The following is a 15,282-nucleotide window of genomic DNA, read 5'->3' on the forward strand; positions in this document are numbered from 1 at the left end:
GTTAGAATATAAAATATATATAGTATGCACCTTAAAAAGCATCTCATACATATTAAATACAATATTTTGAAATAATAGAAACAAAAAACAGTAGGAAGCTGAAAAGTACATAAGCGTGTAGGTAGGTACAGAAAAGTGGAATAAATGAAAATATGTATATATATGTTTTATACCTATCTACATATAAGCTAAGTCTTGAATGCGAGTTATGCTATATTAGTGTAAGTAAATCTAAGTAATAGTTGTATTTGTTAATTCCTATTCAGACTCCTTAATTTTAATAGGCAGCCAATATTGCAATGGTCGTTTAAACCTGGGTAAACAAAAGCATTTGTACACCATTGCCAAGTTAATTGTGTGGTCAAGTCTTCTGTGACACGTTGGATCTTCTTTTTGTGAATTTAGTCTGGTCCAAGTACTCAGTTTGTCCTTTGTGCTTTTTTCAGTTATGTTAGAAACCTGGGATGCAACTCCCAGACTTGTTCTGAGTTGATTCTAAACGACAAAAAATACACTGAACCCACAGACATCGCCAATATCCTGGCAGACAGGTTCAGTGCAAACTTCTCCACCCCCCCCCCCCCCCAAAAGAGCAAGTATCTATCTCGGCAGAGGGCTGCCTCCCAAACATCTCAGATGCTCAGGTGAAGGCTGCCCTCTCCAAAGCAAAAAACACTGCTTCCATGGGACCAGATGGCGTCCCAGGTTGCGTCCTACATGAGCTACAAGAGGAACTAATCCCTCAAATAAAACAGCTATATAATCTCAGCCTCACTACAGGATATGTGCCCACAGAATGGCGTACAGCAACAGTGGTCCCACTCCACAAAGGTGGAGCCTCTACGGACCCTGGAAACTATCACCCCATAAGCCTGACTAGCTTAGTCTGCAAGGCTATGGAAAGGGTCATCATGGAGCTCATAAACAAAGACATTGGGGACCTACAGACACTAGATCCTACCCAGTTCGGCTTTGTCAAGGGCAGCAATTAGAAAGACCCCAAAAGTATCTCACCAAGAGGATCAAGGGTCTCAAACAGATGCCATATGCTGCTCGGTTAAAAAAACTCCAGCTCTACTCAGTTGCATACCGCCTACTTCGAGGCGATCTATGCCTGACATACAAAGCTATGTCAAATCCAGAATTAATGGACATGCTCCATCTCAGTAAATCTAAATCCCTTAGAGCCACACGCTCGAGGGACTTGAACCTCAGCACAGAAATAAATAGAACTTGCTGGAGGGACAGATCATAACCCAGAGGCTCCCTTCGCTCTGGAATAGAATTCCAGTTCATGTGAGGCAGAGCACCTCACTGAATCTCTTCAAGAAGAATCTCGATAAGTGGATGGGGGATCGTAGGTTTGTCCCAGGGATTACTCTTACTATTGGACAGAGGCACAGTAAACTAAACCTTAAAAAGGGCACAGTATACTCAAATCAAGGGGTGGCGTAAGCCATACAGAATCAGGCTAGGCTTATAATTGCCCCAGGGCAGATAGCCTAGTATGAACCTATGGGTGAAGGTAGTCCTTGAAGGTTGTCAGTGTATTCTGTACAGCTAGAATTTCTTTTTGATTGATATGAAGGTGCATTTGATTTGGGCTCCATTTGCCCTGAATGCACTTCCCTACCAGATGAGCCCCCCATGCATAGTCTGATGCATCTGTAGTTAGGGTTTGCGCGGCAGGAGGTGGTGTGAATGGCAGTCCCTTGTTTTGGTGGCAGGCTCTGCCCACCATAGGAACTCTAGGTGCAGGCAAGGTATGATAGGAATCATTGTTTCCAGGCTGTGGCAATGCTGACTCCATAAATTTTTTAAAGTACCACTGAAGTTTCCTCATATGCAGTCTAGCATATGGAATTAGAAGAATGCAGGAGGCCATGAACCTCAAGGCTTGCAGTATTTGCCTTTCAGATAGCAGGGTTTTTGTGGCCACCTGTTTGAAGTAAGTCACCAAATGAATTTGCTATTCTGGCATAAGGAAAGCTATCTGGGCAGTTGTATTCAAGCTTGCACCCAGGAATATAATTTTTTGAGGGAGTACCAGTTGAGATATTTTTTTTTTCCGTTTATGGTGTACCCTAGACAGGTTAGAACTCTTTTTACAAACGCAAGATGTTTTAGAAGAATGACCTGGTTTTCTGCCTGAATTAGACAATCATCCAGGTATGGATATATATGAATCTTTCTTTGCCTGCAAAATGCAATTACTGGAGCCAGGCACTTCGTGAATACCCTGGACGCAGTAGACAAGCCAAAGGGCAGTGCAGAGAACTGATAATGCATGCAGCCTGCTTTGAAGCGTAGGTATCTTCTGCATGATTCCCTGATTGGGATATGCAGGTAAGCCTCTTTTAAATCTAGAGTTGCCAACCAGGCATCCTTGCCTAGCATAGGAAGTAACTGGTGAAGAGCCAGCATCTCGAATTTTGGAATGTCCAGAAAGGTGTTTAGAGTACACAGCTCCAGAATTGGGACGCCATGACTTGTCTTTTCTGGGTACCAGGAAAAGTCTGGAACAGAAACCTTGTCCCTTTTCTTCTCGTACTAGTTGAATAGCCCCCATGTTTAGTAGGGAAAGTACTTGTTTCTGAGCCTCTGCCCACTGATTTGGGGGCACGTCTAGCCACCCGTTTGGAGTTGGCAGCGTGTGGAAATGAAATCTGTATCCCTAGGACACTATATTTAAAACCCATTTGTCCTGGGTTATAAGTTGCCAGTTGCTTGAATGAAGAGCCAGTTTTCCTGCCAAAGGGGCGGCTAAGAGGTAAGTGCTTGGTAATTTTAAAGGGAAATCATTGAGACTGTTTACCATAGGGTGGTGCCTTGTTGTTTCCAGATTTGGAAGTGGAAGCAACCCATTGCTTAGTTCTGAAAGTCCCTTGGGAATGAAACCTGGTGCTTTTGGAATGTCTGGGTTTGGCTGGAGTGGCTCTGGAAGTAGCTGGAAAGGACCAGTTCTTAGTACGTCAGTGCCTACTAAATCTAGAAGGTTGTACTTTTAAGAAATCTTTCATAGTTTGCATAGATTTAGCTTTATCTTCCATCTTTTTTAGAACTTCTTCAGCCTTATTACCAAACAGGTGGTCCTGCTGTAAAGGAGCATCCAAAAGATGTTCTTCGTTCCACATTGCTGCAGTCCTTACTATTGGGTAGTCCGCTGTCCAGTCGGCCCGAATACCAGAGTATATGGCTGACGTCGGTCAGGGCGCATTAGACTGACGTCAGTACGTCAGGGTACTAATGCGCATGACCGACGTCATATCCTCAGTCTTTTTTGCCGCATGGTCCGATGCAGAAGCAGTTTTGCGAGTGCAGGTTGGCGTTCTGAAATATTTCCGAAACCGGAGTTTCAGACCGAATCAGAGTTGGCTAAGTACCCCGTTCCCGAACATTTTGGTTTTTCTTGCCTCAGTATTTAACCGGATGTCAGAAAAAGTGAATAACTGTATTTCTTGTGGGAAACAGATACCTCATAGGGATTACCATACCTTGTGTATACCTTGTTTAGGGCCTGAGCACGACGTTGTTGGTTGCCGCTCTTGTGCTAGGTTTAACAAACGCACTATTAAGAGGAGGTTAGACTGTGCCAGGTTAGTGTTTGGGAAGCGTTGCAATTATAAAATGCCGCCGGATGCTCCGGCCCGCTTCGTCAAGAAGCGCAAGGACAAAACAGCGAAGCCTAGGGTTGATGAACCGGCAGTCCCGGACGGCGGTTCTTTAGAAGGCTCAGTGGAGCCAGAGGTTTTGCCAGGAGTTTCTATGGAGTCTCAGGCAGAAACTTTACTGTTACAGGATGTGCCTTCTCAGGAGGTAGGCCAGGCTGAGGGGGCTTCGCAGGTAACTGTTCTTCCCTCTCTTCCCAAGGTAGTTAGAGCCTCTCCTTCTGTTGCCAAAACTTCTTTGAGAGGTAGGCCAAGTTCAGCTTCAGTGGGGGCTTCTAGCATTTCGGGTTCTGTACCTAAGAAACATATGCTTAAAATGGCAGAAGATTTGATTACTATGATTAGAGGTTCTATGCCCCCTCCTGATAAGAGGCCCAGGGTGGAACCGGAGTTTGATAGTTTTGAACAGTGTTCAGAGGCTTCTGAGTCTTCTGTGGAAGATTTGCAGGAGTATCCTCCTTATTCTGATTCTGATGTGGATGATTCCACTCCTACAGCTTCTCCTCCTGAGGATTTCTCATTTTCAGAGACTCTGCATTCCATGAGGGAGCACTTTAAATGGGAAGGCCAGGATTACTCTGATTCCAGGAAAAGGCTTAGGAATTCTTGTTTTACCCCAGCATAGGCCCTTAGCTATACCTCCTGTGTTGAATGTGGTGGAAGATGTTTTTGCAGAGGCTTCCCTGAACCCTGACTCTTTGCCTCCTGCTCCTGTTAAACCCGATAGGTACTATAGGGTGCCTGAAGCTCATAAGTATTTGTTTAAGAGTCCTAGGGCGGACCCAGAAACTGTTTCTCAGGGGCCTAAAGGTGTTAAGGCCTCTGTGGTTAAAAATCCTGTTCCCACTGATAAAGAGGCAAGGGCTTTGGATAGGTGGGGAAAGAAAGTGTATACTTCTTCCACTCTAGCCATGAGAGCGTTGAATTGTCAGTTTCACATGCTAAAATATCAAAATTATCTCCTTTCACAATTGAAATCTAAGGTGGATGCTTTGGCGGAAGGTATTGAGTGTAAAGAGTTGCTGGATTTGGTTCATGTGTCTGAACAAGTGGGTAAGCATTCTTTGCAATGTGGTTTTGATGCTGTACAGGCCTCCTCGAGGGTGGCTGCCACTAGTTCTGTTCTTCGCAGGCATGCCTGGTTGAGGGATCAGAATTTAGCTGAGCATGTTAAGACAAGGATTTTGGATGCTCCTTTACAGTCTGATGTGTTGTTTGGTTCGCCTGTGGAAGCAGTTTTAAAGAAAATGGAGGACAAAGCTAAGTCTATGCAAACTGTTAAAGATTTTTGCAGGTGCAGCCACCAAGTTTAGTAGAAATTGGCCTGCTAAGGGGTGGACATATCCTGCTTATGATTCCCAGTCTAGGGGTAGGTCTAGACGTGGTAGGGGCAGAGCTCAAGGTTCTTTTAGGCCTAGAACAGGAGTCCACCTGCTCAGACTTCTGGTGAGGGCAGGGGTCAGTCCTTTCGTAAACAGACCCAATGACCTGCCTTTTCAGCTGCCAGTAGATTCGCGTCTGGTAGCTCCTTTGGGAGGAAGACTGTCTCTTTTCAAAGGAAATTGGGATTTAATTACTCAAGACAGATGGGTGTTGGATATCATTCACCACGGTTACAGGTTTTATTTCCATACAATGCCTCCTTTCAAAGGCATGCCAGACGTTCCTCCTCCACAAAGAAAAGAGGCTCACAAGCAAATTTCTCAGTTACTCCAGATGGGGCCATTCAGCCAGTTCCTGTATCAGAAAGGGGCCTAGGATTTTATTCTCGCCTGTTCCTAGTACCAAAGAAGGGGAACACGTGGAGACCAATTTTGGATTTATCTCTCCTCAACACTTATCTGGACATTCCCAAGTTCAAGATGTTGACGTTACAACAGCTTTTACCTCTGCTGGGCAAAGATCACTGGATGGTAACTTTAGATCTCAAGGAAGCTTACCTTCATGTGCCTATAAGGCTAAGTTGCAGGAAGTATCTGCGGTTTCGAGCTGGAAATTCTCATTATCAGTTCTCTGCATTGCCCTTTGGCTTATCTACTGAGAGTATTCACAAAGGTTCTGGCTCCAGTGATAGCTTACTTCAGGCTACAAGGAATTCAAATCTATCCTTACTTGGACGACTGCCTGATTCTGGCTCAAGAAAAGGAAGACCTTCTACAGCATCTGGAATATGTTATAGCAGTGCTAAGATGCCTAGGGTATTCTGTGAACGAAATAAAGTCCAGTCTAGTACCCTCTCAAGACATGTGCTTTCTGGGTGTGAGACTGAATACAGCAGCCCAGATGGCCTTTTTAACCCCGGACAAACAAAAGAGTCTATCACTTTACTTCCATCAACTATCTCATCAGTCCGTGCTGACTGCAAGGACAGTCCTTCAAGCATTAGGGTTCATGGCATCTTGTATTCTGGTGCTTCCCAATGCCAAACTGCATATGAGGAAGCTACAATGGTATCTCAAAAATGTATGGACACAGCACTGCCAGGATTTGGACACTGTCATTCAAATAATACCTTGCCTTCAAAAGAATTTTTGTGGTGGGCTCAGGAATGTCACCTAAACAAGGGACTCTCTGTGACCCGGCCAGAGGCGAGTCAGATTTTAACGACAGATGCCTCGGACATTGCTTGGGGAGCTCATCTAAATGGAAAGTGGATACAAGACAAGTGGCCTGCCAGACTACAGCATCTACATATCAACATGAAGGAGATGTTAGCAGTCCAGTTTGCATTAATGGCTTTCAAGGAGTTACTTCTTCCAGGGCAGGTGTTGATTCTAACAGACAACACAACTGTCATGTGGTACATCAACAAGCAAGGGGAACACATTCTTATCCTCTATGCAGGCAAGCAATGATTTTATGGGAGACTGCGCTAAGCTTGCAACTAACCCGTCAGTGAAGGTTTCTGCACGGAGCACAGATCTCCTTAGCAGATGTGTTAAGCAGACAAATCATGGATCCCCACAGTGGAAACTGGATCTTCATGTATTTCAGAAATTGACAGTGTCATGGGGAACTCCAGACATAGATCTGTTCGCTTCTCCACTAAACCACCAGCTGCCAAAGTATTGCACAAAGGGGTTTCATCACACAGCTTGGAAAGTGGATGCTCTGTCTTTCAGTTGGAAAAACCTTCATGTGTATGCCTTTCCACCTCTGCCTCTTCTTCCAAAGGTACTATTAAAGGTCAGACAAGACAGGCCAAGGATGATTTTGATAGCTCCAGATTGGCCTCGGCAACACTGGTACCCACTACTACGGAGTCTGGTAAAGAAGCCTCCATGGCCTTTACCTCTGATTCCTCATCTGTTATCTCAGAAGGACGGTCATCTGCTCAATGTCAAGCTTCACTCTCTTCATCTAACAGCCTGGCATATTCTGTGTTGAAACACAGCAGGTCTCAACTTCCTCAACAAGTTTTAAATGTGATTATGGAAGCTAGAAGACCTAGTACAAGGAAAGTGTACGCAGAAAAATGGAAGAGATTTTTATTTTGGAGTACAGCAAAGAATTTGGAGATTTCTGAGCCTAATTTGAGTGTGGCTCTTCAATATCTTACTGAGTTATTGGACAAAGGTTTGTCCTTCTCTTCCATTAAGATTCATGCTGCAGCAATTTCAGCTCACTATGATTGTGACCCACCATTGTTTTCGCATCCTTTGTTCAAGCAGTTTCTTAGAGGGGCAAAGAATATAAGACCCCACGTGAGCTCCTACTCCTGCTTGGGATCTCAATTTTGTGTTGGAAAAACTTACTCTACAACCTTTTGAGCCTGCGGCTACTGCTGAATTGAAATACTTGTCATGGAAGACTGCTTTTCTGTTGGCTATTACTTCTGCAAGAAGGGTGTCTGAGTTGCAGGCCCTTATGGCAGTAGAGCCCTTTTTGATTTTCCATAAGGATAGGGTATCATTACGTACTAATCCTTCCTTTATGCCTAAAGGTGGTTTCTAGTGTGGCTTTAAACCAAACTATTCATTTGCCTACTTTTATGCAGACCCCAAAATAAAGGGGAAAAGATTTTGCACACTTTAGATGTACACAGGCAATTGCGTTATTATTTAAGCAGGACTAAGGATTTTAGGCAGTCTCAGCAGTTGTTTGTTTCTTTTGCTTTGAGTTCAGGGCAAGCCTGTGTCAAAACAAACTATTTCTAGGTGGATTGGCTTTTGCATTGCATTTTGTTATTCCCATCATGGCAAGGAGATTCCAGCTGGGATTAGGCCTCATTCCACTAGGGCTACTGCCACTTCAACAGCATTTCTAAGGGGTGGCAACTAAGGATATTTTGGAGGCAGCTACTTGGAGTTCAGTGCATACTTTCTCTAAGCATTATCACCTTCCTATCTACTCTAAGTCTAGGGCTGGTTTTGCCACAGCTGTTTTGCAGGGCATGTTGTCAGCTCCTACTTCTTTATGATTTGCCAGCCTCCCTTACCTCTGCTTTGGGATTCTACCCAATAGTAAGGACTGCAGCAATGTGGAACGAAGAACATAGTACAGTTTTGTACCTACCATAAATGTAGATGTTCGAGGATCCACATTGCTGCAGTCCAACTCCTCCTTCCCCTCTGTTTAGGGGTGGTTGTGTAGGTGAGGTTATATGTTGATATTTTTGTATATATTGTACATAATTTTGGTGCAGGTATTTTGGCCTTGTCTTTTTAGGGTCTTCTGACATCTGGGGCAAGAAAAGACTGAGGATATGACGTCGGTCATGCGCATTAGTACCCTGACGTACTGACGTCAGTCTAATGCGCCCTGACCGACGTCAGCCATATACTCTGGTATTCGGGCCGACTGGACAGCGGACTACCCAATAGTAAGGACTGCAGCAATGTGGATCCTCGAACATCTACATTTATGGTAGGTACAAAACTGTACTTTTTGCTTTAACATGATCAGGCAGAGATTGCTCTTTAAGCCAAGCATGCCTTCTAAGCACAGACCTAGTAACAGCAGCCCTGCAAGAGGCCTCTAATGAATCAAAACCACATTGCAAAGTATGTTTACCAACTTGTTCAGCTGAATGCAATAAATCCTGTAAATCTTTATTCTCCACACAGTCAGAAATCAACATCATTTTCTGTTTAAGCAGTCCCATGATATGCTGTTGACATTTTAGCATATGGAATCAACAGTTTAAAGCCCTGATTGCTAAGGTTGCATAAGTATAAACCTTTTTACCCCATCTATCCAGCGCCCTGGAGTCTCTATCAGCAGGGGTAGGATTTTTAGCAGTAGAAGCCTTAATGCCCTTGGGCCCCTGATAAATGGTTTCAGGGTCTGCAACAGGATTCTTGAAAAGGAATTTGTGGGACTCAGGAACCCTGTAGTACCTGTCTGGTTTGCTAGGGGCTGGAGACAAGGAATCAGGGGCCATACTGGATTCTGAAAACATATCAACAATGTCTAGTACAGGAGGTATAATCAAAGGCCTATGCTGAGGAAGAAGAGCGAAATCCCTAAGCCTCTTTTTGGATTCAGAGAAATCCTGACTTTCCCAGAAATTAAATCTTCAGCCATTTTGATCAACTGTTTTTTAGGCATAGGGGCCTGGGCGTCAGTTTTTTAGACATAGATCGAGATTTAGGCCTTAGTACTGAAGTTGGAGTCAGTTTAATATGCAAGTCTGTAGGCCTGAATACACCCTCAGAAGCCGGTGCCTGCTCAGCAGCTCCGGACCCATCCAAGGTAGAGACATCCGCAGGTTCCATATGTGAAGCATCTCGCGGCATACCGGACTCTGAATGGGTCTCAGTAGAGGCCTACGAATCAGTAGTAGTGGGTATCAGGGGCTGCGAAAGCGCCTCACTGAGTACCGGCGAACTGGCGATTGGCTTAGGAGAAGTGTCGTCGGCAGTTTTGGACCTCAACGGCCTCTCTCTGTCTTTTTCTTTGTGTTTTTTTTGGTATTCCGGTAGTCGGATGGCTAACTGAAGTCATTTCTGGATAATTAAACTGACAGACGAAATATTTAGAAGCAAAAATGTACCGACGACGGATAGTGCACTGATTAACTTAAGCACAAAACTGACAGCAAGGTACGTCGTGGTCAGTACCTAGGCAAGGAATACAGTACAAATGAAAATCCCTATGAGGTATTTGCTTCCCAACAAGTAATACAATTATTAACTTACTGACATCGGTAAGGAGCAAGAAAAAGTTTCCCCAACGGGGTACTTAGCTTTTAGTTGAAGACTTTGGTTCTGAAACTCGAAAATGAAAATTTCAGGAGTCGGCCAACTGGCACTTGCGAACTGCTTCTGCTTGCAAGAAAGACTGATGCAATGGCATCGGCTGCATGTTTTATACCCCTGACGACCTGACGTCATGGAATAAGGGCCAGCAACCGACGCAGGACCCAAGACTTTGTTAATCAGGCCGACTGAGGGCAACCTGCCAGCAGATTACCCAAACGTAATGACTGCAACAGTGAAACCCGATGAACATCTGCAGTGGCTGCCTTAAATCAGAGGCCCAGCAATTAGACAAAGTTTACTTCCCAGTACCTTGCATAAGCATATTCAGGAAAGCTGATGAATATGAACACTTTATAACAAATACACCCTCTTAGCTCCCTTTCTGAAAAAGAGGACCATTACTCCATAGGATCATAGGAAGTTACTAGGCTAATGGCCCTAGGGCCCTTACAAGCCTAGCCAAGTTCAACCCTTATTTCCACAATCAGCACCTATTGCCCATTTCCAAGAGGGACACAAGTGGAACTCCTATGATGAATTTATGGTTACCCATCCTATCGTCCACATTGTCTTTGAAGAATGCCAATGAGGTGCTCTGTTTGACATGAAGTGGGAGTCTGTTCCATAGGTGTGGTAACCTCTGGGAGACAAATTTGTCCCTCCAACAGATTCTATTAATGTCACATACCAAGTTAAGGTCTTTAGAGTGAGTAACTCGTGTACCATTTGACTTGCAGATATGCAGCATTTCCAATAAAGCAGGGTCAGAGATTGCCTTATATGCAAGGCAGAGATTGCTTCAGAGTATTCTGTATGAAACAGAATAAAATGACAGTGATTTCAGATGATCCACATAGGACAGATGCTTAAGACCTTGAATCTTCCTTGTGAGGAACCTCTGTGGTCTCTCCAATTGCTGCAGGTGCTTGAAAAAGTGCATACCAAAAGGTGCATTGTACTCAATTACTGGCCTGATGACGAAAAAGTACAGGGAGGTTATAATTTCTTTTCTTCTGGAGACAATGCCCTTAGTTATGAGATGAGCAACACAAAATGCCCTTCTTACCATTGTGGAGACATGATGATCAAAGTTAAGGTTGCTGTCAACCTGTGTGCCCAGGTTTCTCAGCACTGACTGCATATTTTAGGGTGTTGCTACTGATGTGGTAGTTAGCAGGAACATCGTTCTTACTGAAAGGGATGATAATACATTTTTTTGCATTGAGTTTAAGGCCATGACTTTGGCACCAATCCTTTGTTTGCGAAGGACCCACTTGTAGGATGCTGACATCATGTGGAGATTCTATGACTGCTCCCAGTTTGCAGTCATCAGCAAACTGTCAGCCACAGACCTTTAGTATTTGCTTGTACATCGGAGAAATAGATTCCAGACAGTAGCGGTCCCAGGTCTGCTGTAGGAGGTGGATTCCCCTAGTTTAACTATATGTGTTGTATCAGTGAGCCAGTTAGCAACCCATCTAATGATATAAAGGATTGATACCTAGCTGGGTGAGTTTGTCAATGATGCCTGAGTGAAGGATAATGTCAAAAGCCTTGAATAAGTCTAGGTAGGCTGTATGCACAGATTTCCCCTCATCCAGGGCCTTGGTGATGGTCTCAAAGTCATCCACCAGGTTTAACAGGCATGATCTCCCTTTGACAAATCGAAACAGAGTACAGTCAAGTGTTTAGAGATTACCTATATCTTTGTTAAGGTCCATAATGATGCACTCCATGACCTTGCAGGTAAGGCTAGTCAGGCTAATAGGTCTATAGTTCCCAGGGTCAGTGGAAGCACCACCTTTGTGCAAGGGAATAACGGTACCAGTTTTCCATTCAGCTGGGAAAAAGCCGGTGCTCAGACTATGACTGAAAAGAGTACGCAATGGTGTTGCTAATTCTTGTTGCAGCCCATGTAGGATTCAGTCTGGGGTGTTATCAGGTCCCATAGATGCTGTTTTTGGCCTTAGTGAGTTTAAAACCTGCTCTTTAGAGATACAAGGTAGGAGACAGGTGGTAGGGTGTCATGAGGTACATGTTGCAGGGACAGGGGAGTGAAGTTTTCACAGAACCTGTCGGCAAACAAGTTAGCTATGTCCACAGGCTCAGAATATGTGGTATCATTAACTACTAGCTCGGCACAAATCTGAGCCTTTCCTTTTAGGTTATGGATGTAACTAAAGAATGTCTTATGGTTGTCCTTAGTTCAGGAAGCTAACTGGGATTCGTAGCTCACTTTAGAGGACTTCACAAGAAGTCTTATTTGCTTGTTTAAACTGAGGAGGGTGTGTTTGGGGCTTGCTCCCTTCTTAATCTTAGACAGCAATTTCTTCCTCTTACTGTAAAGCCTGTTAATGACAGTTGTCCACCAGGCAGGTTTGTTCTTCCTTGAGGAGCTTATTTTGGTCCTATCAGGTAAGTACTGCAGTTTATCAATCCACAGATACTGACCCGCCTTCCATGCAACACTGAAAATGAATATTGAAAACAACCCCCAAAATGACTACAGCCTTGTAGCTCTAACACAATATAAATGCTTAATCATCTAAACAAATATACAATTCTCTGTGTATTTCTGGCACTGCCTCCTCAGGGGATGGCATGTCCAGTGGATTAAGGAATTCCTCATAGAGTTTTTTTTTTTCACCCATCAACAATTCCTCCAGTCAAAGATGGCATTTCTTCAACCTTACTGGAAAAAAAAAAATACTGGAAATACACGATACCCTCCCGTCCTGAGCTGCCAAATGACATGCCTGAATGTTTTTCAGGCTATGTCAAAGGGTAAAAAGCCTCTCCATATGCCACACACACCCACCCTTCACACTGGTGAATGCTGTAGTTGTGGTCTTGCAGATGCTTATCATTAAATTCCAGAGACACCCTTCAGAAGCACTGAACGGAAGGCCTGTTTTTTTAACCTGATAGCTTCACTCACCACTAGTGTCCACCAGTGGGTCCTAGAATTGCTATCATGACAATGGCTGGCCACCTTTTGGCCACAACTCCTTGCTACTACCTCTAATACAGAGATCTTGAAAATGGTCCATATAGACTCCAAACCCTTGACATTCCCAGATACACAGGACAGGCTCTCCTACAGGTGGTAGTTGAGCTTGTCCCACAAAGAAACATCAGTCAAGTGTTCTCAAGGACCTCACACAGACAACTGATAAGAAAATTGCAGGGGACTCAAGTAGGACTAGGATTGTGGAAAAGTAATGCTGCATAATAAAACGTATGACACAGTTATGACAAAAGGACAATGGAAGAAATATTGTAAGTGACAAGTAGATTATGTGTCGGTGCTGGGTCCAGTACTTTTCAGTGTGTTTGTTTCAGATATACAGAGGGAAAATAAACATGATGTGCTTGCTTGCTGATGACAAGACTTCAGCATTGGACGATGACAAAGAGAAGAATGGTCTCAGGAATGACAAAGGCTGACCTTGTTGGCAAAAAGATGAAAGTCGAAGTTCAATGCAAACAAATGAAAAGTACTGCACTTAGGCCACAACAGCCCTGGTACAAAGTATCAGTTGGGATGTGTTACTGAAGGAAGAATGATGTGGTTGTGGTAGCAGCAAACAGTATGCTGAGGTGTATACTCTAAGGTTAGACTCCACAAGCAAAGTGATACTCTTCCTAGTTTAGCTACCTTAGCCTACATCTTGGATACTCTGTACAGCTCTGGAAACCATATAAGGGGAGCAACAGCTAACTGCTACAAGTCTAGAAGAAAGCCACCAGAATGGTATGTGGTATGCAGGAGAAAGGGTATGACCAGTGATTAGTGCAACTGGAGTTCTTTTCACTACACACTAGAAAAAAAAAATGTGAGTCATAATAGAGGCATGCTCAGGATCATGTCATGGAGATGTAAAGGTGTCACCCTGAACAGGAAAGAACAGTGAGGGGATAAGGATGCTGATCCATGTAGTGGACCACCAGAATAGGTGGTGGACCGTCAGATTGGCAGCTGACAGGACATGGGAGAGGTGCAGAAAAAGTGAGGAGGAAAGAAAGGGAATGGTTCACAGCAGTTAGAATCTTAAAATTATTTAGAAAGCAGAATAGGATTGTGTCTACAACGGCCAAGCAAATACTCTGCATACAGGATGAGACAGAGGGCAGACAGTATATCACTTGCACATAGACTAAATAAGCTTGAACTTTTTTTTCACTATAAATAAGTGAAGTTGTGATAAAGTAAAAAAATGGGTCATGGACATACAAGATAAATGATACACCATGCGGTGGGATTTCACTTTAAAGAAAGGACATGACATGGAAAAGGACAACATAAGCAGATTAAACTATTTAATTTAGACACAAGGAAATAATTTTCACAGTAATACTGGTGGACGGATGGAATCAACTGACAGAAAGGATGCTAAATCTAGCACTCTGATTCTTTTCAACATGCCTGACATTCCTGAAGAAATGGGCTGAAAGATGGAAGGGTAAATGTCTATAAGCAGTGTAACATACTGACAGACTTGTAGTTCCCCCTCAGCTTTCGTTTTAGGTATGCATGTCTGTATGTGGATATGTACAAAATGATTACAGCTTGTATAATAATAACGTGCAAAATGTCAGTTTTCAGATTACATACAAAGATACAACTATTTCTACATGCAGTGTAAAGCAAAATCCCAAACATCAACATGCATGTGAACGCTAAATTAAAAAGGACAAAAACACACCTCCCACATGCTATTTTCAAATCTGGTCACTGGTAGTAATGTAGTAATTAAACAAGATTAAACAAGGAAACAGTTTACCATTTATCTTATATGCCCATAATTCATATTTTTGTACATCGAACAGTTAAAAGTATTAGAGAGGTAAATCAGGTCATATTTTTTTTAACTTGTCTGACAGCAATAGTAGCAAATCTCCTCTTTCTGCAGCCACTGACCTACAGCTATTCCTAAAATATTTTCTCCCATGTAGCTTTCATTCCCTTCTCCTTTTGGTTAGCTTAGGTAAACTTGTCAGATCTGTCCTCTTCCTCTTCACAAAATAATGCACCGTTAATTGGACTTTCACAACTGTGACATACGGTGCTTCTTCACAAGATGTAGCAATAAAGTCAGGTGGACAGAAACATGCACAAGGCATGCAGACAGAATATTATACAGCTCGGACTACCCCTTTTGCTTTCACTTCTCTTTCTGCCACAACAATGAAAGATCTGTACTGAGAGGAGCAAGTGTTTAAATGTCTTAACTCGCCCCTCCTGACTTCAGCTAGGAAATGCTGAGTAAATAATGCCACTGCACCCAAAAGCCACCCTATTACCCCAACATAAGAGATGAAAAGGATATTGCTATAGGACAATAATTTGATTAACTGATCTCCCCCTTCGTCTTCTATTACAAATATACACACTGACCACCACCATGTGG

General features: G+C 43.4%; 1 protein-coding gene across 1 annotated transcript in view; it reads right to left on the reverse strand.

The window, feature by feature from the left end:
- The window catches only part of SIDT2 (SID1 transmembrane family member 2), a 1,446,738-nt gene that overhangs the window by 719,935 nt on the left and 711,521 nt on the right, over positions 1-15,282 (reverse strand). The window lies entirely within an intron of this gene.

This window comes from Protopterus annectens, chromosome 8.part0 (assembly GCF_019279795.1).
Source record: "Protopterus annectens isolate FY-2018-M chromosome 8.part0, PAN1.0, whole genome shotgun sequence".
Taxonomy (NCBI): domain Eukaryota; kingdom Metazoa; phylum Chordata; order Ceratodontiformes; family Protopteridae; genus Protopterus; species Protopterus annectens.